Genomic DNA, 27260 nt, shown 5'->3' with positions numbered 1-27260 from the left:
CTTCAGGCAACTCCCTCCCAAGGACACAGCACTAGGCTGGCACAGAAGTGAGAAGAGAATTCAGGGTCCTGCCGACAGCCTGGTTCTCATCCCACAGGCAAAGCTGGTCCACACACCAGTACCACCTCCTTACTTCAGTTATGACATTTCTGCCCCTCCTTCCAGTCCAGGTTTGAATCAGCCAAGCTCCCACTTTGGGCTCTTGAGTTGCTGGCACTGTTTTTTGTTTCTCTCTTTTTGGAGGTGGGGTGGGAGCTTTGTTTTGTTTATAGATCTGGCACCTTTTCCAGGCTCATGATACAGGTAGCTAAGCATATGCATATACCTGGTGTGGCTTGGAAAGAGGCCATCTAATGTCTTTGAGTTTATTCTTATATCTTCCTTATGTGGGGAAGTCTGTAGGCAAGGGTTTTGTTGTGTCGTATGTTTCACTTTTTGTTTATTGTCACCTTTCTAAACTCTTTAAAACCAGCCATTTTCTATTATCTGCAGTATCTCTGTCACCCTGGCAGGCCTGTCTTGGGTCTTCCTTTGCTCAGGATACTCTTTGCGAAGATACTCGTCACATATACCCACAATATTCTGGATTGATTTAATTATCTGGGTTTCTTTATCCCAACCTGGAAACTTGTCTTCTATGAATAGTTAACCCTCTTATTTTTCCTGCCTCCTCTCTTTTTTTCCTTCTGTTGGGCGGAGAAGGATCATTTAACAAAGGCAAATGCCTTTTTTTTTTCCCCAGAAGGGACTACTGTGCTTGCAGCTGTATTAGTTTCTATTTCCATTAGTCACTTGCATACCATGTCATCATGCTTCCCTCCTCATAACGCTTCCTCACTAAAATCTCATGTGTAGTTTTACGGCTTATCATTCATGAAGCTCCTCATTTAACAGTCTCTCTCTGTTCTTTCCCAGTGTTAGCATTCTGCAGTTACATTTGGATCAAGTTTTGACTTTGCTGATAATGTTGGCCATTTGGGTAGGGTTTTACCTTTTCAACTATTTACTTCAGCACCTCTGCACATTTCATATAAGATAAAAATACTCTCCATCTCAGGAAATGGGACCATAACTTCTAAGCCATGTCTGTAGGAACTGAAATGTTGCTGATGGCTGGGACATGATAGGGCCAAGTGTACCTACAGGACTGAGTAAGACATGGTGGGGACCAGCTTCCTGGTCTACCCTCCCACTGTCCCATCTTGGCATATGACCCGGCCTAGGTGCTGTGTCCCACCTGCAACAGGTCCTCAGTTATATGTGCTGCTGCTTGGCATGATGAGCCAATAAAGGGTCTCTAACAGCACCTCCCCACCCCAAGCACAAATGACCCCTCCCTCATTTAGGCTTGTGAGTCCATTCAAGGGCTCCCAACACAGGTGACCACATCTGTTTCCACTACCAAACTAAGAGCTCCTGGAGCGTCTGATCCATATTTGGATTCACTGTTGGGACTTAACAAATGATTAACAAATATGATCCGTATTTCCCTAAAAGGGCTTCTTCACTCTCAACTCAGGGCTTCAATGCACAATTTCCATGTGTAATACTGACTTTGTTAATAAATACACAATGTGACAAATTATGGGGAATCAAAATAGTTCAGGGCTTACATTTTTGAGGGTGAACTGTACTTGAGAAGATTTGTGCCATATATCCAGTCTGATCAGAGACTGTCAGAGTTCACAAGTGTAGGCACTGGCTTGAGGGGTGGCGAGGTGATGAGGTCTGTAAACTAAAGCAGCGTTTCCTCTTTTCTGTCTCTCACAAGGAGCCCACTCAAGTGCGAGCACAGGGCTCAGCACGGAGAAAGCCACACCTGCCCCCTGGAGTCCCAAGAGGTCAGCTGCAGCTCTGTCCCGACTCCAGCCTTCCACAGCTGTAGTATGGCGAACTCAGAGGAAAGACAGACTTGGGAAATGGCCTTATATAAGCTGCGGAAGAGGAAAAAGGCCAGGAATCAGGCTGCTTGGCTGAGGGGAAAAATTCCAAATAAATGTCAGCATTTAGACTTTGTTTTGATTGGTTCAATTACCCTTAGTTTCACCCCCACTACCATCCTGGCACCCTCCCACTACCACCAAATTGGCACATGACGCTTTTACATGACTGACTTCTATTTACCTGCTTACGACTTTGGTTCGCCCCCCATATCCCTGAGATATTCACCTTTTCCTTTTCTAGGTGCTCAGTGAACACTCACTGAATGAATGAAGGTTGACTAAGTGCCACAACCACAGCAAACACTGAGAGAGCACTGTCTATGTGCCAACTATAAATATCAGCTCCTTTAATGCTCATTAAGACAGACTCTGCTACTGCTCCCATTTTACAGATGAGGAAACTGAGGTGCAGACCCCAGGTCTGCAAGTAGTTTGGCTCGGAGTGTGTGTCCTCACCACCACACTGTGCTCCTTCTCTGTTTTGCGTATTTTGACTAAAAGTAAATCTTTAAAACAAAATGTCCCCCCCAAAGCAAAATAAATGTGTCATTGTGTAGAGTAAACAGCTATCAAACAAAAATTAACAGGAGCTTATAGAATTTCTATGACAATGTTCCATACGTCGTCAGTGTCTTTGAAGCAGTTCAATTGCATTCTCTACTGTTTGAATTTGTAGACTTGCTCTGTTTGTGCCTTTTCATTAGATTATGTATCTTTTGGTGTCAGGAATCTAAATTTTGAAATGCTATTTAAAAATGTTTAAATATTTAAAGTATTTGTATTACTATAATGGATTTGCATATATCTTAATGGTGTCTACAGAAATATTTTTTTTTGCTTAATCATATTGTGTTTTAATTTGCTTCATATGTTTTCTTTTTTAAGCTTTTTCTATTGTATAGTATAACATATATACAAAGCAAGGAAATAAAAAAGGAATAGTTTCCCAAGCACTTCTCAACCAGCGGTTACAGGGTAGATCTCAGAGTCTGTCATGGGCTACCATATGATCCTCTCATATTTTTCCTTCTAGCTGAAAAATATAATTTTAAATATAGCTTTGAACTCTTTCAGGATACTTGAATTAATAATGAAAGATATCAACACTTCACACCTAATGTCATAACTTTTAGAAGCAGCATTATTGAAACATATTCATTTATTTTGACTGAATACAGCAACTTTATATCAAATTCATTATTTACCCAAAGGAGTTATTCCTTCCTAAGCATAAGAATAAACTATCCCCAGTGTCACTATCCATATTTAAAAAGTAATTGGGAAACGCTACCAATTCCATATTTCAAAAACCTATTAAAGTATCAGACTTTTCTGATGAGACACACAGGAAGAAGTGCACACCACATGGCAATCCAGCACCTACGGAGGAATACACACATTTCCACAAAACTGAAAAAATTTTGCAAAATATTTAACCTTAAAATCAGATGCACTCTGATATTTCTAGGCTATTTTATTAGATTTTTTTTTAAAAGAGCGGGTCACACCCACTAAGCTGATTTTCTGACCTACTGGTGGATTACTAACGGTTTATGATCTGCAGTTTCTCAGCCCTGAAGAATGGACTCTGCAGTTCACAGCGTTCCCTCCCTCTGCTCCGGTAGCCCTTGGGTAACTCGGAGATGCTCACTAGTTATAAAGTGGGAAGGTCCATGGGAGACAGTGGCCCAGGCAGCCAAGAGAGGCTCCAAGTCAGTGACATTTTCTAGTCACAATGGCCTCCTGATTAATTACTTTGCAAATTATTCATTAACATTTGGCTTCACAAAGTTAGTCCTTGGTCCAGTTCTTGCTGCCAGATTTCCTGTTTATACAGAACGCAGCGTGTCAGCTTACTGCCCCCACTGAAAAGTGCTTTGGACAAGGAATGAGGTGAGTCAAACCAGGAACCAGAGCCCTACGTCGTCTCATGGGGCACTCTACGAAGGGTGTGCGAGCACTGAAAGGCAGCAGGGGATGCCTGGGAGCCCGCTGACCCTGCCGTGGTCAAAATAATCTTATAGCAAATGGTCAAAAAGTGCATGCAATGTGACAACCCCATGCCGCTTTCTCCTGGCAGTCAGCCACAGCTCAGCCACCGGTGATGAAGAATTCCTGGGAGACAGGCTTCAGGATGAGCTTTACATATCCCAAAGTAAGAGGCCCGGGACAGCATTCTCGCAAGGGGACGGATGCACATTTTCTCCTTGCAAAATTATATTTTTGCCCCAAATCATATGAATACAGATACCCAACTCAATTAAATTAACTACCACAGGCACAATTATTTTCTTGATTCTGAGTTAGGAAACGCTGCCATCAGCAAAATTTCTTCTTGGGAGAATGACATGCAAATGAGATGGTTTAATTCTTTCTCCCCCTCCTTCTTCTCTTAGAAAGCCCTTGTCTGCAATGATGTAATTCAAAGGCCAAGCACCAGACCACAACATGCCTGTGCGAAAGTGCCTAAGACATATTGTCGGAAGAGATTATTAGGCTATGGACCATTTGAAATTTTAGTTCTAGTAAACAATACATTATTTTGTACCTGTTAATTTTAATTACATTTGATTTGATGTTGGTCTGCAGACAAAACCAACGTTAAGGCACTAGGAAGGCCTTGTAATTCTCATACAGTGTTTGAGACACATTTCTGTGCACAGGAGTAACACTCAGATGAAATGATTCATCACATGAGTTCAAAGTAAAACATCTGCTGTGGGCTAAAAACTTTCTGGGTAAATACTACAGGAAAGCTCTTCCTGGGCCTTATGTCTCAAAACACGATTAGCTAGCAAAAAATCTAGAAAATATCCCAAATGGTAAATTTTATGATTCATTTATTTCTATTTTTCTGACATGCAAACTAAAATAACTTTTTTTCCTTGAGCAAGAGACATTAAACTGAACAAATATAGCACATGGCAGGTGGAGAAAATGAGTCCAACATTTTTTCTTGTGCCTGTATTTGAATATTGTATTTCTAATTATGGATTCAGGGGAAGAGATGTTTTAGGCTGGAATGCAAAATTAGTGAGGAGAGATCATTTCCTGAGTAAAGCAGAATCAGATCATTTCCTAAAGGAAAGTATCATTAATCTTTTTCTTTTCCTATCACAGCATAAAATGCAGATGCCTTTTAGTCTAATGATACAAGTTTCCAGGTGATAAAATTAGAAATGCAGAAACACAATACAAGGCCTGGTGTTGATAAGCCAGCACGGTCTAGCTGATTACAGGGACTTCCTTGTGAAATTTTCAGAATCATTAGGATGCTACTTAAACACACACACACACACACACACACACTCCCCAAAACCCTCTTCTGAGGTTCATTTTCCCCTCATGGCAGAGCTCACTAAGGCATTATAATAAAGAGTCACATGTGATGAGGCCATTCTCCCCATCAGTTGAGCAGATAAAAGGAGCCACTGAGTGCCTTTTTCTGTCTAATGCAATGATGCTGGTGCATCCCCATAAATCATGCTCTTGTTCTGACCTATTGATTTTTCACTTCATCTAAAGGGTTCGCCTGCATTACCAAAGTACCCGGGCCTGCTAAGAGGCAATGCAATGAGGCTCTAATTAGCAAACCCAGAGCCTCCCGGTTTCACATGAGCCCTTTGGGTCTGTGAGGTCAGCCAACTTCTCACGCACACTGGGGAGGTATGTCAATGAATTTCTCTTGGTGTGGGAGCAAGAAGGAGTTTCCCACCAGATCTACCTGCAACTGATCACACTGCTTTCTCATCAGAATCTACGTCACCACTTTCAACTTTTTGTGGATTACATTTGTTTTAAGAACACTTAGACCCAAGACACTTGAAAGCTTTCCTGATAGTTTAGAGACAACCTAAAGCCAGGGCCCCCACCATCCATCACCATCACAGACCAAGGGATCAAACTGCCCCAGATAAGCTGAAGCCAAACTGGTTATGAGCATGCAACTTTATTTCTATAAGAAGAGCCTGCTCCGTGCTGGGCACAGGCCTGGTCTCACGTCCTCTCTCACTTACCCTCACCGCGAACCTGTGAGCAGGCACCATGATCCCCACTTACATGGGAGGAAACGCGTCACTGACGTGGTACCAGGTCCTGGTCAAGTCTGGGGTGGTGACACCCGCATGGACAGAAGCAAGGACTGTGGCTGCTCAGCCCTTGCTGGCCTTCCTCTTCACTGTTGGTCACCAGGCCTCAGAACTCAGTGGTCACCTCTGGAGAGAGGCAGTCACCTGCAGGGCTGCACCCACGGCTACTCACCTGCCTTCAGGCTGCCCCATCAAAGAGGCTCTGCCTCTCCTTGCTGGCTCCCGGGGGCCAGCTGGATGGAGGACTCACACAGTAAACCCCAGGGCAGCTTAAATGGGAAATGAGGGAGGCGGGTGGAAATGTCATTTTGGTAAACAGCAGTGAAACTGAACACAGAAACTACTGAATGATTATATGTTTTCCTGTTGGAATCAAATGGATTGTTTAATAGGAAAACAAAAAACATGTACTATATAAACAAGCCCCAAATGCAAAGGGATGATTTATAATTATCCTATGGATCTGAGCAGTAGGAAAAAGCAACTAAATATTTTTGGTCCAGAACTGTTTGGGAGCCCAAATTATCTGGTTAACAGCTGCAGAGGAAGCAGTTTGTTGTACGACTGCCATGCCTCTCGGTGACCGGCATCAGTAGAGAAAAAGACTATGAGCAACTTTAGGTGAGCAGGGAAGTAAAATTTAATGCTACTCTAGAAGAGTGACTACTGCTGTAGTAACCGGGTTCCTCTGTATCTATGAAATAGGCTTTCATCTAATTAAAGGGCCTCTAATTATGCGATGGACAGTCACTGCAATCACAAATTAGCTAAGCTTTGAGCAAGAAACTATAGGTGTTTAAATTCTTACATGACAAAATGTATCTGCTGTAATGCTAAAGATAGCATTTTGAAATAAATAAACATTACAGAGGTATAATAACTTTTGGAGGTATTATCTCTTTTCCACAAAAGAATTTGGTCATTTATGTTATTTACAACATACACTATATAACACAAATGCAAATGAGACGTGTGAAAAATGTGCACTGGGTAGACTGACTCAGGTAGAGGGACTTTGCACTTCCCGTTTTTAAAGAGCTCAAAATGTAAAAACTGTATGGTGTATCTCAGAATTTAACCAATTTCACTAAGGAGAACCAGAACCTATTCTTTCACCTCAACTCATTTCAAGTTGGGCTCATGAGGAAACTGCCACCGCCAAGCCTCAGCAGCCTGAATCGGGCGCTGCCCACCCTGGCACTCCCACCTTTGTGGGCAGCTGAAGCGCTGGCACAGCAGGGGAGGCGTGGCCCCCAGCCAACGGCGGGGACAGCTGTGGACCAGCTCTGAGTGTGAAAAGCAACCAAAACCATCTGCAAACACCAGACGCCTGGGGTAACTCGGCCCGACGGGGAGCCGGGCCTACATGCACGGGGTGCAGCCCTGGACGGCACGTGGCCCCCTCGCAGCGGGGAGGGGGGGGGGGGAAGGGAGTGTCAGCGCTGCCCCGTGCAGAAGACAGGACAGTGCCCGCAAGATCCCCAACAAGGCAGAAGCTTAAACCATCTGAAAAACTAACACCTTTGGAACACATCCCCTGAAGATGGATGGTGGGTAAGTTTTTTTTTAATGCTTTCTCTTCTTTTCTATTTTTTGTCTTAGAAAAAGAAAGTATAAGCCCTCCAAACAAACACTAAACTACTGTGGGTGTCAGATAAAGCGCTTATTTGTAAACAGAGGGATCTACTTGGCCCATGAGGTAATAATGGCTTAGGATCAACCACAGAGGAATTAGCTGAGCATTAGTCATTCATCGCTTTTTTCCTGCTTTGTTGGTTAATCCTCAGTGACGAGCTCCATTCAGCAAAGCAGATGCTCTCGCTTACCATGTGTTTAAGTAAAACAGAGAGCTCCTTACAGAGTTTCACTGCCATACTTTCAAATAAATAAATCCACTCATAAAAATCAAAACAGTCCATTCCAGTTTACAGATAAAACTCATGAACAAATCCGATAATTCAAAAGTTTAGAAAAAGGAAGCTTAGCAAATCAAGCATTTCAAAATAAAAGATTACTTAGAATCTCCCTGTAAAAATAAGATAGCAACTTTCTCTACAATACTGATATCAATAATTTCCAAAACTGAAAATTTCATTTTTACTTCTGTTCCTTGCATGTATAATTGATTAATTCATTGCAGACAGTGTTAAATACAGTAAAGGAAAATCCTCAAATTCTCAAAACCTAAATGCATTTGAAACAGGACTTGATTTCATTTCGACGTATATTCTTTCAGAGCAGTCATTTTTAAAACGAAGAGTCTGTTCATTTATCCGTCATTCAAGCACCCACTCTTTCCACCGACCAGTATCAGTATTCTTGAGGAACCTATATCCTGAATGGAAAACAAATCAATCTAACCAATTCTATAAGTCAAAAGAACATATATATTTTTTTAATTACTAGGTTTGTGGGTTACATTTTAGATTTTAGAACTGGGAAGGTGTATTTGCCCCTATGGTTATACAGGGCTGCAGCCAAAGCTGTGAGAATTTATGCCCAATTGAGCCAAAATAATGGCAGCCCAGCTCAGCCCTCCTGGCCTCCAGTGGTGCTGGCATGGACGCTCCACCCTCCACACTTCTCAGCCTCAGCACAGCAGCCTTCCTCCACGGCCGGGGTTTCTTGACTCACTGGTGCTGAGGAAGGTAAAGGTTTGGGTCTAAAAGCTTTTGTGTTTTTTTGCTGAGCTTGGGAGTTTGGGAGTACACCTTAAATTTCTTTCCTTCTGGGAGCAATGTGAATAAAATTTGCTCATGGTTAGCAAAGAAGATGTTACTTTAAACCAGAGAGCTAGGGAGAAAAACTAAAATTGTGATTCCCCCAAATTTTTTAGCCATGGATTTCTTTAAGCACCTCATCAAGGCTACAGGCAATCTTCCACGAGGGGTGGGCCGCATATGCATTTACTGCATCTGAGTGTTGCACAGATTCCCACAAAGCACTCACCGCCACGCTGAACCCTAGGCCCACGTGGAATCAGCAGTGCTGTGGCCTTTTCCCCCAGGGCCTCTTACTGTGCTTCTCGCATACTTGCCAAGGGCTGCATGGTGGAGGTGAGGACGAGGGCACCCATCCCCGCCTCCCCTGTCTCCACACCACAGGCCCCAGGACTCAGCACTCGCAAGCTCAGAAGGCTGGGCCAACTCGGACGTCTTCTACCAAGTGGGAGTAAGTCACATGTAACTTCCTCTCAGCGCTTTTGGCATTCCTTTGCGATGCTAAGGACATGATCCAACAGGAGACCAAGTTCTGAAGTTCAGTACAAGTACAGTTATAAGAACGTTCTAGACTGTGTTGGAAGTTAACTGACATTCCTCACAAATACCTCAACTGAGTAATAAACACGGAAGAAAAACAGCAAATACCAAAAACATACCTGATTTGCACTAGCCTGTAAGTCCTGGCAAATGTCAGGGTCTGGGAAGGCTTTTAATATTATTGACAGCTCCTGACAGCTCATTCAAACAGGCTGAGTGTCCCCACGGGATCCAAGTCCCCGCTGCCTCCAAGGAATAAGCCACTTACGAGCAAAGCTGGAGAACAGCTTCCTCTAGCCCTCGCAATGCCTAAATCAGAATGGCTGTCTTAGCACGTGTGACGTCACTGCCGCGGGCAGCGGACCTTCCTACACCCACAGTCAGCTAGCCGCATGGCGTCCTGGGAGCCGCAACGCCCACTGACCTCCTTTAAGATGAAACCTACTGACCAGGTGGCATGTTCAGGAAACGCATTCACTAAAGCAGTCACAATAAAATACCACGGTCCGAAGGTTTGCTGTTTCAGATACATCCTACCTCCTTGCTGAGAGGACAGAAAGTCAGGGGACTGGAAACAGGCATTAAACCAAAGTAGAGAAAGGGGAGAAAAGAAGTGGAAATGCTGAAAGGAGAGCGGATTCAACAAACGAGTCAAAGCTGGGGGAGGAAGGAAAGGGTGGAGAGAGCCTCGAGGTGGGGCCGCTGCCTCGGGGGTCAGGGAGGGAAGGAAGCTGGCACGCCTTCGGGCACACTTGGCAGCTGGGGGTTCGGGCCCCACAGGAGCCATGAGCAGAAAGCAAAAGGAGAAAAGCATTTGAGGTTAGAGAATGATGATTCTTATTTTAAGAATGGGCGTTCATTTGTGTGTATTATATATGCACACACACACACACACACACACACACACACACACATTATATGCTTTTCCCCCACATGGATGGGGTAAAATGGAGAAAGACTGAAAAGGGGAGGGCAGACTAAGGTGAAAAACAAACAAACATAAAAAACATTAGTTGGAACACACTCACGGAGCTTTGACGGGCTTTTGGAGAACCCAGGTAGCAAAAGTTACAAACACACTCTCGGGTAAAGTATGTGGACAGAGAGGCAGGAAGGAGGCGTGAGTGCCAGTTCTGCTGCTCGTCCCGTGCAGTCACTTGAGGCACAGACACATGCAAACGGCCGGATGAGAGATACACTGATCCTGGTCTCTGTGGCAACCAAATTTTGGCCACCACAATGCTCATTAGGCTCTGAATCCGGGGCTAACTGGGGAAACAAAGGAGGAGAAATTCAGATTGGTCCATTTGTGGACAGCTCGAGTTGAAGGACTGATGAGGAGGAGATTTAAATTATCATGAGTTTGGATACTGTCTGTGGGTTACAGTTATCACTGGCATTGCACTCCCAGGAGAAGTGGAAGAGACGCAGCTGTAGAAATGGAAATTACGAGGTGGGGAGGGTGTCAGCATTCTGGACGGCAGTTTTCATCAGCAGATGGGCTCGGTTTTAAGAGGCCAACTGGCAGGGCTGGGCCTCCTGACGCTCAACACTCAGAAGCAGCAAGGCGGGAGAGCTCCTCCATGCTCCCACGTGAGAGCCACGGGGATGGCTCAGCCCTGCGGAGCACAAGGGCAGGGGGAGGCTCACGGGGACAGGAGCTGGACACCCAGAACGGGCAGTGCCCACGGGCCGGATCAAGCTCGGGCGCCGTGAGGCCACCACGAGACAAGGGGTGCCCATCTTCCGCAGAGGTGGACAAAGGCCACAGCTCCAGGGGGAGAAGGGAGGCTTTTCCTGGTGTCTCAAAACACAAGTGCCAAGGCCGTGTGACTCCCAATGTGTCTAAAATTCCATCTAATGATCTGCTGTCACGGCAAAACAACGAGGAGAATTTCACTCTGAAAAAAACAGTATATCCAATAGTTCTATTTTTAAAAATACATCTCTATGTACCTCTGGGAGGGTATACACTATGCAAATCTGCAAACGGTGATTATATTTAGGAGGTGGGATTATGCGTGGCTTTATTTTCTTCTACTTGTTGACCTGAATCTTTAAATTTTTCTACATCAAACACATATTACTTCCATAATTAACATATTCTTAAAATGGCTAAATATCAATCAGACGTTACATCCTAGGATGTTGAACCTGTGAGAAAAAAGGAACAATGTTACAGGCGAGTTCTGAAAACTTCTAAATGCGGACCCAAAATCCACTTAGGAAAGACCAGGGGAGACAATGCAGGCTCCAGTGACTACAATACATGTGCGAGCATTTTAAACTCTTCTAACTGCTTAAGATCTTATGGGACCTGTAATTAATGGACACTCTTTCTATTTAGTCAGTGCTTCCAGGGCGAGCTACAGGCATCCTACTGAATTTTCCTTATTTGAGAAGAAAACACACCCAGGATGCACAGGAGAAGATGACAGTCCCCGAATTCCTGGCACCCGGGTTGACTGGAAACCTTCCACCTGCTGTACTGGTGGTGGGCTGAATCCCACTCTGCTGCTGAGCGGGTGCAGGGTCCTGCCAAGAGTAATGCGGCTATATCACCCTCCCTTTTGTATTTCTTTCTCACTTTTGCCCCCTCCCTCTTAATAGGCTTCTTTTCTACTTCTCTCCCCTGCTTTGCTCTCCCTATCACCCTGTAGAGCAGTAAGGACTCGTCCGGGTGCAGGAAAGAGGACGCTAGGCAGCCCCTGAGAAACCTGCACAGCTGCGTGAGGGTGAGCAGCTAAGATTAGGCGCTACCTTAGCAATGGACGTGGCTGGGCTAAATCAGAGAGAGAAAAGACCTATGACTCGTGCTACTTTTGGTTTGTATATGTTATCACACTAAAAAGTTTAAAAAAGACAACCACCAGGCTCACTAGACATTGCATCAGTCAGTTCCAAAAGCAATAACGAGAGGCAACCACTCTGTGCCTGCCCATTAGTGCACCAGGTACTTTTTTACACATTATCTCGCAAACTCACCGCCAGCCCGCTGAGTGGAGGTGAGCAGCCCCATTTTGCAGAAGGCGGCAGCAGTGTGAGGATGTCAGCCACGGCCCACGCTGCTGGAGAGCAGCGCTTACAAGTGTAAAGCCAGGGTCAGACCCTGCAATCTCCTCCCGGCTTCCTTACTGACTAGAAGGGTGACATACCTAACTCTTCAATCTTCAGTTTCCCGCTCCAGGAACTAGAGATAACAACAGCACTACTCTGCAGGGGCGGCTGTGGGATGCACTGAGATCGGGGGATAGTGCGGAGCCCCCAGCGTGGACCCTGCACACAGTGAACCTTCCCCAGTGGGTGACGGCTCCCTCCGTGTCCAGAGGAGGGGGATGGCAAGTCCAGGCCAGTCTTTCCACTCCAAAAAACATATCCCAATACGATGGCACTTGAGTCCCTGCTCAGGGGGTCTCCCAACCCCTATCCTCACCCATTAGACACTCAGGAAGGTGATTATCCATGGTATGCACTAGTCACAGACGCAGTTTCCACCTCCATGCCCACAGGAGAACAACACTGAAGTGACCATTCTATGGATTCCACAGCTTTACATGGTGTTTAGGATCTGGGCCTTGTTTTGTTCTGGGGGGGAGGTGCATGGTCCGGGAGTCGAACCTGGGTCTCCCGCATGAAAGGTGGGCACTCTACCACTGACCCACCCGTGCACCCCTGGACTCATGGTTTTGTTTCTTTTTACATGGAGGCACCGGGAATCGAACCCAGGTCCTCTGGCATGGGAGGCGAACATTCTTGCCTGCTGAGCCACCTTGGCCCGCCCTGGACTCGTGTTTTTAAGAGACACTGTCTAATATGCTTCTGGTGGGAGTGAGTATACAAACTGAACTGTCTCGTGTTGAATCTGTTTCTTTGTCTACAGCAACATCTAACTGGAACAAGAAAATGCAGATGTGTAGTTCTGTCTTACAAAGTCCCTACCATTTACTTTCTTTAGGGATGTGCAAAGGATCATTATTATTTCTGCTTTGCTAGCTCAGTGAATAAAGAAGTCATAAGTGATCATAAAATTCCAGCTATCTACATTGCTTTAGATCTTTGTCAAATCGCAAACACCACCTTTAAGTGGTGGTCATCAGCATGTATGTTTATACCCTGCGTCTATCATGTGACATTTGTTTTCAGTGTTCAACATGTCTGCTCATCTCCTTCCCCCACCATGGGCTGGAATCACCAATCACTGGAATCTGAGTACGTACGCCTTATGTTCCATATTCATATCAATTCTTTACATATTTAGATAAATTGTCATCAGCCAAGGTCCTTCTGCCACTTCGCCTTTCAGAATTATTATATTTTATTATTTACATGTTTTCCATATTCCAATATATCTATTTGGATAATGACACAAATATTTAGAAAAATCTAATTGCCCTCATAGCTGGGATAAATGTTACTTTGTTTTCCTCCGCCTAACCCCCTTCATTTTTTCCTCAACATTTAACACTCTTACGTATCTAAAGTGTATTGCAATATTTGGTTACCACCAAAATCTAAGTGATTCTTTTTCTTATTGTTATCATTTCCTCAAACTGTTATTTTATTGTTCTAGTAAGCTCCATTAAGTAAGGGTCCTTAGTTCAAGGCCATGCTGTTTATTGGTATGTCTTAAATTAAGTTCACTAAATAATCTAAATCAATTAGATTTCTATACTATTTTTAATCTGTCTAGTTTCATATCTGATATTATAGAATTTTAACAATGGTCACTTAAAATAGTGTTTTTAATTCATTAAGGCAAAATTACCTTCGTGACTTCTATTTGTTAAAAATGCACTTTTGTTGTTCCTCTTTCTAAATGATTTAACTAACAAATTATAAGGCATTTTGTGAGGACTTTTATTCATAATTAATAAGAAGCTCTGAACTAAAGAACATTAGGAATTCCTGCATCAACCAGTCAACTTATATATATATGCTGTATGGCGGGGATCACATGTCGTTCTTTTTCCATGTGAGTATCCCCTTATTGCAGCACCATTTGCTGAACTTTTGTTTATTTGGTTTTTCATTTGTTTGTTTGCTTGTTTGGGAAGTGCATGGGCCAGGAATTGAACCTGGGTCTCCAGTATGGTGGGCAAAAATTCTACCACTGAACTACCCCTCCACCCCCCCACCCCCACCCCCCCAACCCCCCCAACTAATATAGTTTAACTCATATATTTTTATGCTCCTACCATGTGCAGGCACTTTGCTAGATTCTAGTGCTGTAAGTACGCCTCTTCCCCACTCTATACCCAAAAGAGTGTAATTCACATTCATAAAGGTGAAAGCTAGAAGAGGACATGAACATCGAATTACCTAGGGGACCTCCAGCAAGTCTCCCCTTCCCCCACCATGAAGTCTCATTTATAAGTATCAACACAGAGAAAGGGCCCATGAGCATAGGACTTGCGAGTGGCATTAATGCTGAGAAAGACCTAAAAGCAAGACGCAGTGCTCAGGTCACTCTGATTGTTCATTACATGCTTAAGCAATTCAAACGGTTTCTGTACAAGTGTCCAGAGTACACCTGAGCTCCATCTGTATACAGGCCTAATTCATGTATGGAATCAGAAGCTAAAAGGCTATAAAAGCTTGGAGTGTTAACATGTGTTAGGGCTTAAGGGACATGTGTCATAGGTATGGATAAGCCAAGGGCTATCCTATCAGCATTGATCCTGGTCAGCAACATAAGCCAGCCAGAAATGCTTTCACTGGCCAATTTAGGCTAATATGGCTACTTTAAAGAGTGATGATGTCAGTTTAGAAACACAATGGGAAAACGAGAGGTTGTGCTTCCGTGAAAACATTAACACAATTCCCAACAACACCGACAAGTTCCTACACAATGCAGAAGAGATTTGTGCAAAGTCAGGGGAGGGAGGAACTGTAAGCAGAGGACACTCTACAAGTTTTCAGTGCAAAGGAATTACCTTCCTTAGATCAGACTGACCTCCTATTTATGTCTTCCTTGTTATTTCCTAACATACACAGTCAAGATTCTAAGGAAGAACTGGAGGACTTTAAAGATGTATTCATTAACCAACTACAGAAAGAAATACCCTGAGGCTGACCAGAGGCACCCAGTTTACTTACCAGTGCACCCCACTCCCCTCTCCATGCACCCCCCACTCATCATTATAAGTATAACCACACATACGCCCCACCCATCTCCACCGCCCATCAGGGTCCTCACAGTAGACATGTGTTATGCTGACAGGTTTTAAACATCCCGTGCCTAGTCTTAGATCCTCCAGAGACCCTACAAGCACAGCTCCTGTTAAGCGCCTCACACAACCCTCCCCAGCACCACTGCTTCATGCACACACACATAATTCAACCTATCGTGACATGTAGTTGAGAAGAAAAGTATGTTTCATGCTGTATGGAATAACTGCTAGCAGTTAGAAGCATGCTCTGAACACAAAGTTTGCAACATACATACATAATTCACTTTAGAACTCCAAGTATACTCTGAGAATCCTGTTTTTTTTTAAGTCGCAGGTAACTTTCATATTTCCTGACGTTTATTGGCATTCAAAATCCACAATGAACAAGGAGGTACCCAAACATATAATTATCTTAGAGATTTTAAGATCTTCAGCTAAAGATGAATTTCCTTAAGGGTTCAATTATGTTTTAAAAGACGAGTGCTTGGCCTCCTTTTCACACTGGGTGGCTCATCCTTCCTGTGGGGTCTATTTGGTATGTGTGCTTTCTCAGTTTTCCTTTTCTCAGATGAACACTGCACACCTGACCACAGCAGTCTCTGAAGACTATTAGCTAAGGTTGGACATCTGGGCACCGAGACTCAGGTGGACTTGATGTTTAGTGAGCTCCCTGGGGCAGGCCCTGAGAGAGGATTTTCCACACTCAGGCTGAATACAGCCAACCGAACACTATTGGCTGAATACCCCATTTGCACATGGGCCTGATACATCAGCTGGTCATTAAAAGAATTCCACCTATCATAGAATTAGCAACTAAGATTATTCTGTTTCTCTTTTATCCCACCCTCTGTGCTCAGTGAAACCAAGTGTTAAACTTTTTCACTGTCATTTGCGCTACCCTGTCTGGCCCATGTTAACAATACTTAAGTAAAATTCAGCATAGGTATGTTCCTTTAGTGTAGACACAAAAAAGACAATTTATATCATTTTCTACTGTGTGAAAGAGCCAGTGTGGCCTATCTGTCTTGTCACTTCACAGAATGCAACACTGTGCCACACTGCTTCAGCTATACTTGGGGAGAGGTAGTAAAGACCTTCTGTCCACATCATTTATCCTTCTTTTGAGCAAGAAGACCAAATGTATCTCAGAAACTCATGAGTGACCTTATTTTGTTAGGGATGTGTTTCAGAGGTCCCAAATGACATTCATTGGATTGGAGGCTGGATGTGTATTGGCAGGTCCAATGATTATACGCATAGGCTGTGGAATTTGGTGGGCAATGTTATTTCAATTTGGATCCTCAGGACTGCTTCAGGGTTTGTGGCTAAGATACTTCCTTGCCATTCCTTCCACTGCTATCCAGATCCAGCTCTCTGTCCTTGGTCTACAAGAAGATCGCATGACCAGCGGCAGTAGGGAAGCAGAGGCACTGACCTATGGAGGTCTGTATTGGCCATCAAGTCTTGGTTTTATTTCATTTTGTAGCAAAAGACTAAATTGTAAAGGTAGCCTTTTTGGGGTTTTAAAAAATGGACTCCAAGACAAGGTCCTCAAATTGATCTATATCTTCCTGGGGACGGACATCCAGACAAAGTCCCCAGCACTGAGTTTCTGTTTCAGGGGAGCTTATAGAAGGAAAAGGCATTTTCCTGTTACTTCTGATACATGTTAAGTAAAAAATAGGATGTGCAGAGGAAATTGGGCTAAGAATAGAACTCAAACAATTTATGATTTTGAATCATATTAAGAATATAAATTGTTATAAATTCCTTCAGTGGTCAAATATCAATAAAAGCTACAGTGAAATTCCTTCTACTCTAAACTAGTTTAAGGATGGCATCAACCATTTTGAATAGGGCTCTGCAAATAAAACCAAAGACACAGTGCAGCCTTTTCCCTTTTTATATATGTGTCATTCCTGCCAATGTCATAATTTTAAGAAAATGTTTTCTAACCAGTAGGAGAGCAGGAAGACACTTGATGGGCCTTTATGTCTTCCGTAGGCTAGTCATACTGTCTCTCTAAAACTATTCATTAGCACATATCTACTAATATGGTGCGCACATACATATTTACTATGCATCAGGGGCTGTCCTACATGATTGGCATATAGTACAGAACAAGAAAGAAAAAGTCTTTGCCCTCCTGGGGCTTTTGGCATCTAACAACAACAAAAAGAATGTATAGGTGGATGGATGATGGATGGACGGATGACCGGATGGACAAATGAATACATTTAGGAAGGCAGACATGTTATGTTAGGGCTCATCTGCCCTAAAAGGGAACATATCACCATGTATCATTCATGATAAGGCTCATTTCTTTTTCATAATGTAACATCTCTGAAATCACGATGAATCTTAACACTGAGGCTATTTTCAAATTGCTGACAACTTGACAGCAATTGCAACACATTCGCCATTTCCCAGCACATGTGTAAACTTGGTCTTAGCTTGCACTTTATCACTCTGACCACGTTAGGGCATTGTTGTAACTGCACGTGCTTCATGTGGTTGTTATTTAAGGGGCTTTCAGAAAGACTGAACTCTGAGTTGGCATTGAACAGAGGCATTACTGTATGCATGAACACACAGAGACAGAGCAGTGGGACATAAATGTTGTATTACTGAAGGAGATTGTTCTCTTTGGAGAAAGAACAGCATTACCAAATTACCTCGCAAAGTAACGTTCAAGTAATTTACAGGATTGAAGAAAGGCACAAGGAGATGCAACTGTGTTGTAGTTTGTTGCTGAGATATATGCAAATGGTTGCCCATCCCATGCCAAGCAGCCCTCCTGAAGGCACCAGCAGGAAAAAGCACCAAAACCGATGAAAGAAATGAAAACAATTTGAAAGGTACAGTCAATTCATGCTATGTCATAGAAAACACGGTTGCTATAGTGTATTTTTTTGTTTCTTCTTGGTATATTAAAGTAACACTATATCTTAGAAATGACAGAATCTTAGAGTTGATGAAATGTGGAAAGAAAAATGCTTTGCTAGTTAATGAGATCTGTATATAGAATAGAATGCAGAGTGGAGGCTAGTTAATTCTGGGCAGTTTTTAGTCAACAAGGTATCTGCACGCATCCAACGTGACTTAAAATGCATGATTTTAACACTTTTGAACAGTTCTGCATATCACCAATCATGTAACGGTGTCTGCTTCATCCTTGATCCCTGGCACGTTTTGGTACATCTGCCATGCTGCTGCAAGTGTGTGACAATGAGCAAACATCACTGTCTCTGTTCCCAACTTTAACTGATGCTGATTAAGTTTTTTTCAGTTTAGTGATATTAGAGAGGAGATTCCAGGGCTCTACTCTAAACTCAAACATTCCCACTACTACAGAGGATGGACTCGAACCCAGGTGAGAACACTGCCTGCTGAACCACTGTGGCCCGCTCGGGTTCTTTTCTTTTTAAATTTAGTGCTGAAAATCAGGTTTCATCCAGAGATGGATGAAAACTTTACCAAGGGAGAAAACACATACACACACATAAACACACATATACACACACAGACACACACTACACACCTCTTCAGGAAAAGAAATGTTAATACAAAGACCGTGGATTACAATAATAGGTACAAATTTTAGGTATGGCTTCAAAAATTCCTGTAACACAACCATAACACCAGTGTTTGCTACTGTTCAGCTAAGCAAAAACTGCATTGATTAAAAGAGCAATCAAACCAGTAGTAGGTGTGTGGCCACATCTGGCACCAGGACAATCAGTAAAGGATCTAAATGGTGAACACATGATCTTCAACAGAGTTTACAAAGGGCTACCCCATATATTATGTGTGTATATGCTGTATACACTTATGTGCACGCATACATACATATATTGTATGTATTATGTACACTTCGCCCTATGCAGAAAGTCTGCTTCCTGTTCCCAGTGCCCCATGTTAATCTCCTTTCTCTCAGCAGCGGAAAATTCAAGGATTCCTTGAACCAACGACACCTTCCCTAGTAACTTCAATCCAACCTCTCTTTCTAAGTAGGTCAGCCTGGGTCAGGAATTCTCTGACAGTTGGTACATGAGGATGAGTGTGCCAGGGGCACACAGGAGGGGATGTGCTGCTGCCAACTTGTGGGGCATACCTAAATGCACGGGGCAACGTGGGTTTGGATGCCTGAGACAGCAGAGAAGGCATGCAGTTGTGGGTTCCCTGAGAGTGAAGACATTGTGCACTAGGGGTTCAAATCCCACTTGTATCACTTATTTGCCATATTTCCTTTGAAGAGTTACAAAAGCTCTTTAAACTCTAAAGTGGGGAAAAGAATACCTCACTGGGGTGACTGTGAGAATTAAAGCAACAGTGTACAAAGATTGCCTCATACTTGTGCCTGGCACATAGTAGGTGTTCACTGTATGGCATGATTGTGCTATCCTTAACTAAGGAAGTTTCCTTCCCTTTATGATGCAAATGTTCTTATAGCTTCTTCCATCTTACCTGGCATGTGGGCCAGAACGCCATGTCAACGGCTAAGGGTGTTTCAAGGGCCTGAAAGCTGGTATTATGAAATTGTCTACTGGCATGAATGCATCTTGGTAAGCAATGCAAACAGTGAATGTGAGACTCCACGGGAGTGATCTGAAAGGTACCAGACTGACTGCAATTCGGAAGAGGTCAACATCTACTTGTTGAGGTCTGCTAACTGCAAGCGTATGTGCCATCTCCATGTGCCATCTCCACCCTGATGGATTCCTACCCATTGTGCAAGTCGGTTCTAACTGGAATCATTATTTCTTTGCATTAGAGGAAGTTTTGTAAAGCACATGAACCCCAGCTAATCTAACGTGTTTGAGGGCTGAGACTTCCTCACGAGCCGAGGCGATGCATCTGTTCCGTATTCCTGGCTCCGAGGCTCTCACCCAACTCCTCCTGCACTGGTGCGCTCCCCAGCACCCCCGGAAAACAAGAAAACATTGAAGATTCGACGGGGGAATCGTCGCATATAGGTGCCGGGGAACGAGACGGCGGATTAAGAGTCAGAGTTTTGCGAAAGCTCTTAGAAAAGCGACGTGGGGCTAGCCCAGGTCGTGGAGGGCGCGGACCCCTCCCGCCGGGTCCTGCAGGCGAAGGCCGCGGTGTCCGAGCTGGGCTGCCCGCCACGGGAAGGACCCCTCCCCGCGGGCCGGCCCCGGGGAAATGGCCTGGGGAGGCGCCCCGGCAGGAACGCCGTGGGGCGGGGGGCCCAGGTCCCCGCGCCCACGTGCTCCTCGGAGATGCCCGGGGACCCCGGTTGCCCCTCGCGCCCTGCGCCAAACTTTCATGCTCCTGGAGCGAGACCTCTCTGGGCCACCGAGGCAGGGGGCGGGAGGAGTCAAGGCCGGGAGGCCGCCCTCCTCCCTTCCTCCCGGGAAGCGGCCCCGCCGCGCAACCCCGCCGCCCGCCGCGCCGCCACCCCCGGCAGGGCCGAGCCGGTACCTTCAGGACAAGCCCGGGCAGCGGCGCCCGAGGGGCCCACAGCATCGCCCGCCGCCGCGGGAGGGACTCGGCCGCGCCCAGAGCAAGGAGCCGGCGGGAACCGGGCGCCGCCGCCGCTCGCGCTCCCCGCGCTGCGCTGCGCTCGGCTCCGCCGCGCCGGGCTCTGCTGCCCGCGTCCGCCGCTGTCAAGCGGAGCCCCGCCCCCACGCGCCCCGCCGCCCGCCCGGACACGCCGCCGCCGCGATTGGCTGGGAGCGCCGGCCCCGCCCCTTCTCGGCGCTAGGAACGCCCCGCGCCGCCCCCGCCCAACCTAGGCGTCGGCCCCACCTCAGTGCTCGCCCCGCCCCGGAACGGCCCCGCCCAACCTCAGCGTCGGCCCCGCCTCAGTGCCAGCCCCGGCCCGGGACAACCCCTCCCAACCACAGCGCCAGCTCCGCCCCGGAACGGCCCCTCCCTATATCAGCGTCGGCCCCACCTCAGCGCCAGCCCCGCCAAGCCTCAGCGCCGGCCCCGCCCCGCGCGGCCCCGCCCAGCCTCAGCGTCGGCCCCACCTCAGCGCCAGCCCCGCCCAGTCTCAGCGCCGGCCCCGCCCCTCGCGGCCCCGCCCAGCAACCGCTCCGGCCCCGCCCCTGCTGGCCCCGCCCTTCCAGACCCGGCCCCCTCGGTGCCGCGGCGCCTGGGGAGGGACGGGCGGCCCCCGCGGCCGGGGTCTTTGCGCCCGAGAGAGGACGAGACCACGTGGAAGAAGAGGAAAAAAATAAAAACCTCGCGGGCGGGGCGGGGCGGGGCGGGGCCGCAGCAGCTCCCGCGGAAGCCTTATTCAGGTTGAGACTTGGGGTCGGGAGGCCCAGAGGAGGAGCCCCGGGCAGGGCGGGGCCTGTGCTCCATGGGGGCGTCGTGGTGCAGCCCGAGGGTGCCTCACGCCTCCCAGCCCCGCGCCGCGAAGGACTCCTCCAGCCCAGCGCCTCCGCGAGGCCGTGGGCTGGCTGGGCATCGAGTCCAAGCTGTGCTAAGTCAGAGCTGCCCCGGGTTTTATTTCTCTTCAGTCGTGCGAAAAGATGCATTCCAGTATTCAGTGCTGCTGGACTGTGTAACACGAAATTAACTGAAACTCCTTAGAGACAGGCCATGGCTCAGTGGTGTCAGGGACTGGGGGAGGGGAAGGGGTGACTGCCCCTGGGTCTGGGGCTTCTCTTTGGGATGATGAGAAGGTTCTCGCGTTTGACAGTGGGGATGAAGGCACAAATCTGAATACACTAAAAGCCACTGAATTGTGCACCTTAAATGGGTGGACTCCGTGGTACCTAAACTGTATCTCAGTAAAACTATCTCAGTACAACTTAATACACGTGTATTAAGCCGCACCCACGGGAACGGCTGTTATTGTACAAAAGGGAGACACGTGTTGGGGAGGAGGTGGAAAACTTGAATCGCAGCTACCTTGCTGGTGGGAATGTAAGATGGCTTAGCGCCGTGGAGAACAATTTGGAGGGTCTTTCAAAAGCTAAATGTAGAATTACCACATGACCCAGCAATTCTACTCCTAGGTATGTATTCGAAAGAATTTAAAACAAGTGTTTAAACAAAAGCTTGTACACAAATATTCATAGCAGCACCATTCACAATATGCAAATGCTGGAAACAACCCAAATGTCTTTTAACTGGAGAATGGATAAACAAATTGTAGTGGAACCATACACTGAAATATTATGCAGCCACAAAATGGAATGCAGTAGCAATACCTGCTGCAACCTGCTTGAACCTTGAAGTGTAAGCGAAGTGTAAGAAGCCAAACACAACGGCCACATATTGTGTGACTCCAGGGACTTGAAATATCCTGAGTAGACAAATCTGTGGAAGCAGAAAGCACGCTGTGGTTGCCCGGGGCTGGGGGGTGAGTGGGAGAGTGGGAGGGATGGGAAATGGGGAGTGGCTGCTTAGGAGATTCTGTGTGGGGTGCTGAAAAGTTCTGGAACTAGATAGTGGTGGTGGTTGCAAAACACTGAGAAGCTACTTAATGCCACCGAATTGTACACTTAAAATGGTAAATTTCATTCACGTGCAATTAACCACAATAAAAAAAGAACATATTGAGAGTCTGACTGGTGCCGTGGGGAAATGCACATGAGCACACTGGTGGAGCATGCCACAGTGCAGTCCTTAGTGGGCAGAAATTAGGGTTTTTGTGCTTGCACCACCACCCATCCATTCAGTAAACCATGTCCATGACAACCAAGTACTCTGACAGGGATACGCGGATTAACAGCGCGTGGTCTCTGTCTTCGAGGAGTTCACAGCCCATGAGGGGCAGTTTTCATGATAAAGTAAGGCTGGCTTTTGTCTGCCAGGCTGTATGACAAGCACCACCCGAGGGGAATTTCCTGGCTCATGGTGCTGGAGACTAGAAGGTCTCCTCCTGGTTCCTGGGCTGTCCTGTCTCACAGTGGTGTCCTCTCCTTTCTCTTCGGGTTCTGCTGGTGAGTAGCTTCCTTGCCCTCCCTGTGGCTTTCTCCCTACAAGGCCTCCGGTGTCAGGGATTGAGACCCACCCTCACTCAGGTCTCCGTGCTGCAGTTGAAATAGCATCCTCAAAAGGTCTTATTCCAGGGGGTTCTCGCCGCAGGGATGGGATTAACTCCGCGCCAGTGACCTGACTCAGTCTACCGCAGAGCACTGAGACCACAGGGCCTTGGCACAGTCCTGAAGGGTTGCTTTAGCGGTGGCTGCCGTGGCGCGAGTGAGGGGGGGTGTGGCAGGAGCTGCAGCTGGACGTCACCCACAGGCCCAGGCGGATCTGTGGACTTGAGAAGGGGCAGCTAACTGGAAGGGGACAATGTGGATTCCTTCTTGGGTCTTTCCTTTCCTGGCTGGAGTGTGTGGACCGGGTGAACTATCTCCATTTATACCCTGAGCCGTCACCAACTGATGATTGTTCCTACCTGGAAATATACAAACGCTGCCATGCTGTGTTAGTCAGGGTTCTCCAGAGAAACAGAACCAACAGGAGAGATCTGTAAATCTGAGATTTATAAAGGTGTCTCATGCAACCGTGGGCATGGAAGAATCCAAAATTCGCAGGACTGGCTGTGAAGCTGGCAGCTCCCGATAAGGGTCTGGACCAACTCCGCAGGAGAGACTCGCAGGCTGAAGAAGCAGTGAGAGTCTCACCTTCCTTAAAAGCCTTCAGCTGATTGGCTCATTTCATTGTGGGAGACATGCCTTAATTGATGGCAGATGTCCTCAGCCACACAGATACAATTCAACTGACCGATGATTTCATACGCCAGCTTTCCGGTGTATCAGCAGCCATGAAACATCCTTGCAGCAGCTGTCAGGCCAGTGCTTGCCTGACCAGACAATTGGGCACAATCACTTGGCCAAGTTGACGCCAGAACCAACCGTCACACATACCTTCTCAGAGAGGTGAGGGCATGTACTCAAGGCCCCCTGGATACGGAGTGGAGCACGGACTCAACCTCCATCTGCTGATGGAGGGGTCCCAGGTTCTCCACGTTATCAGCCTCTCAAGTTGTAAAGCTCTCTTACAGGTGCGGAGAACCCCTGAGCGAATAAAGGTCTCTGAGCAGCGGCAAATGAAGCCTGTTTTTGTCCATGGGGTTTATCTACTTCCTAGTTGGGGAGTAGGACTATTACAGGGTCAAAGAAGTGAGTTTGGCTCCTTATCTCCTTAGCTCCCTAACGGGGTCTGGGCAACATTAAACAAAATGGGACTCTGCAGTCTAAAAACTGGAGGCTGCCGAGACCTATTGCCAGGAGACTGTTGTTAGCATAGCGACAGCAGGCTCCTTTTCCTTTGCTTTGCCTTCCCTCATCTGTGCAATGTATATATAAGTCTGTTTTCCTCACGGGATTGTAAACACATCTGCAAGCAGACCCTGTGCTTTATTAACTTCTTTACCCCCCTCACTGTGTCCCCATGCCCACCTCACCTCCCTCCCCACCCTCAGAGCCTGGGACCCAACAGGCTGTCGGCGAGTGTTTGCTAAATGTGCACTCACATGTTCTCCTCAGAAGGGGAATCTTTTTCCCCCAATACTAATTGTCTGTAGTGCCGACATGCATTAGGAAATGTGGATATTAATTGGCCGACATGACACGTGTGCGCTGGAGCTCTGGGACAGAGCTGCGAGAACTCAGAGGATTACGTGAACACTTTCTACACTTTAACAAGCTGGAAACTGAACTATAAATCCAAATGCCTGGAATTTAAAACTCCAACTCACTCTAGAAAAGCACAATATTAATATTTTAACAGTAAATACCTGAGTACTTAGGAGCAGAAAAAATTCGTGTTTATTATAGAATGTTTAATCCCTAAGGAGATAATTTACTAGTGATTTTAAAGTTCTTTGAAACATTTTCTAAATCTTCTTATTTCTCTTCTTTTCCTTCTTCAGTACCTTTTAGGCTCATTTTCCCCCCTTTCATGGAATTCTGACATCTAATTAACACCTCCACATTGCAATTATTTTTTTCCATAAATTTTTTATGCAGAAGTCTAGAGAATTGAAAAGAATGGGGGGAGTGCTAATCTGTGGAGTCTACAGCCTGGATAAAACCAGCTACAGAGAGGCTGTAGCTATTTCTCTTGCAGGAGCAGATGTCCCTGCCGGACGAGCTACCACCGGTAGGAGGAAATGAGATAATGAAAATAAACAGGCGGTGCTGTGAATGTCATCAAATCTCATCAGCACCAGCCAGCCAGAGGGCTACATGAGGACGTTTTCTTTACTGGTCAGAGTGAAAGCATTCGAGCTTTACGGCTTCCTAAATACGTTCAGGGAAAAAAAAAAAAGAGCTAAAGGATTGCCTTCATTGGGTCACCTGGTAGCGTGGAAAGTGCGCTAGTGGGCGGGCTCAGCTGGCTGGCAGCTGTCAGCTCCACCCGCAGCCAGGGCTTTCAGCATTTGCCTGCCGGTTGTCAACTTCCCAGGGCACCGGGCACAAGCTGTAAGGCTGGTGATCCATGAGTTATATAGATGCTTAATTGACCTGCCTCTGTGGGTGAAAAGCTAACCAAAGCTAGAAAAGAGGGGCAGGACAGAAATACTGATTGCTGAGCTGTCTATAACCCCCCAGGCTTTTAAATCCGCTAGCTTGAGGTTCCCTGCTGTGCTAGGAAAATCAGCTTACCTTATGGCTCATGAGCCTAATTCCAGGAAAGGAAGGGGACCAGCAGACAGAGATGGCAAAAGTAGGGATCCTGTTGAAAGAAATAAAAATTTTTATAAGTAGTGTAAACTTGATAACTTTGAAGGCTTCTCAAATTAAAAATAATGCTACATTTGCATACTCTTTAAAAAATTAATAGTGGAGAGCTGTTGCTGAGCTGAGACAAGAACCCTTGCTTTTGTCTGGGATGCTCAAAGCGAGCCCTCACCATGGAGCTGGTAGTTTGGGGGGCAGTGAAGAATGGGTGAGGGCTCAGCGGTGGGAAATGCGAGCAGATGAGTCATTCCATGGAAAGGGGCAGGGAGTAACAAGTATACAGGTTTCAGCAAAAACCAAGCGGACGTGATTAGAAGGCAGTGCGGAGGGCTATGGGAAGATGAGGCTGGAAACATGTTTCTGTTAAGCTAAAGCGCAGTGCACTTGCTTTCCCTGGTATATCTGCAGATCCCCCCACCCCCGCCCCAGGCAAATAGACCCAGACCAATGACAGAAAAGCAAAAGAGTGGGAGTAACTTAGCGGTGACCATAGAGAATAAGAAAATAGAAAATTTTCGTACTTTGTGAAAGGAAAGTGATATGAAATTTTTCAGAATTCAGTAGAATAAAGAATAGTTATCCCCAAAGGAAACTACTGCTTTGACATTTCACTGGGAAGACAACTAAAAATTCAGACTAGGAGTCTAGCTCTTGCCTTTTTGTTTTGTTTAGTTTTGCACGGTCACAGGAATCAAATCTGGGTCTCCGGCATGGCAGGCGAGAACTCTGCCACTGAGCCAGCACTGCCTGCCTGCCTTTCTTTTGAAAGATGTTATAGTGACAATCCAGAGAAGGTGATGTTAACAATTCCAGTTCCTTTCATATGGTGATATATATTTTAAAAACAAACAACGATGGACGCACATGTATAAAGGAGATTGGCATTGAACACTTTACCCATCTTTTAAATCAGTGACTTGAAGGGTTTTCTTGGTGTAGCTAAACTCTCAATAATGAATTTTAATTGTTTTTTATTTCTTAACTTTCTCCCCCACCCCCTCTTCTTAGGTATTAGACTATTTGAAATGGTTCCCTTTCTTTGCTCTCTTTTGTCTTTGTCAGTATTATATTCCTTGGCACTGCACATGCCAGGAAAAAGGTGATCTTTGAAGAATCGGAGGAAAGA

The 27260-nt window shown here is 46.0% G+C and overlaps 1 protein-coding gene across 1 annotated transcript in view; it reads right to left on the bottom strand.

Annotated features, from left to right (window-relative positions):
* The window catches only part of FRY (FRY microtubule binding protein), a 396935-nt gene extending 375941 nt beyond the window's left edge, over nucleotides 1–20994 (bottom strand). Inside the window, exon 1 of the mRNA XM_077158984.1 lies at nucleotides 20907–20994. The gene's annotated coding sequence lies outside the window, so the exon portion shown is untranslated. The remainder of the gene's footprint in view (nucleotides 1–20906) is intronic.
* Nucleotides 20995–27260: the final 6266 nt, after the last annotated feature.

The sequence above is a fragment of the Tamandua tetradactyla genome, chromosome 4 (genome assembly GCF_023851605.1).
Source record: "Tamandua tetradactyla isolate mTamTet1 chromosome 4, mTamTet1.pri, whole genome shotgun sequence".
NCBI lineage: Eukaryota > Metazoa > Chordata > Mammalia > Pilosa > Myrmecophagidae > Tamandua > Tamandua tetradactyla.
The sequence above is the reverse complement of the archived record's forward strand: the minus strand, read 5'-3'. Positions and strand labels throughout refer to the sequence as shown.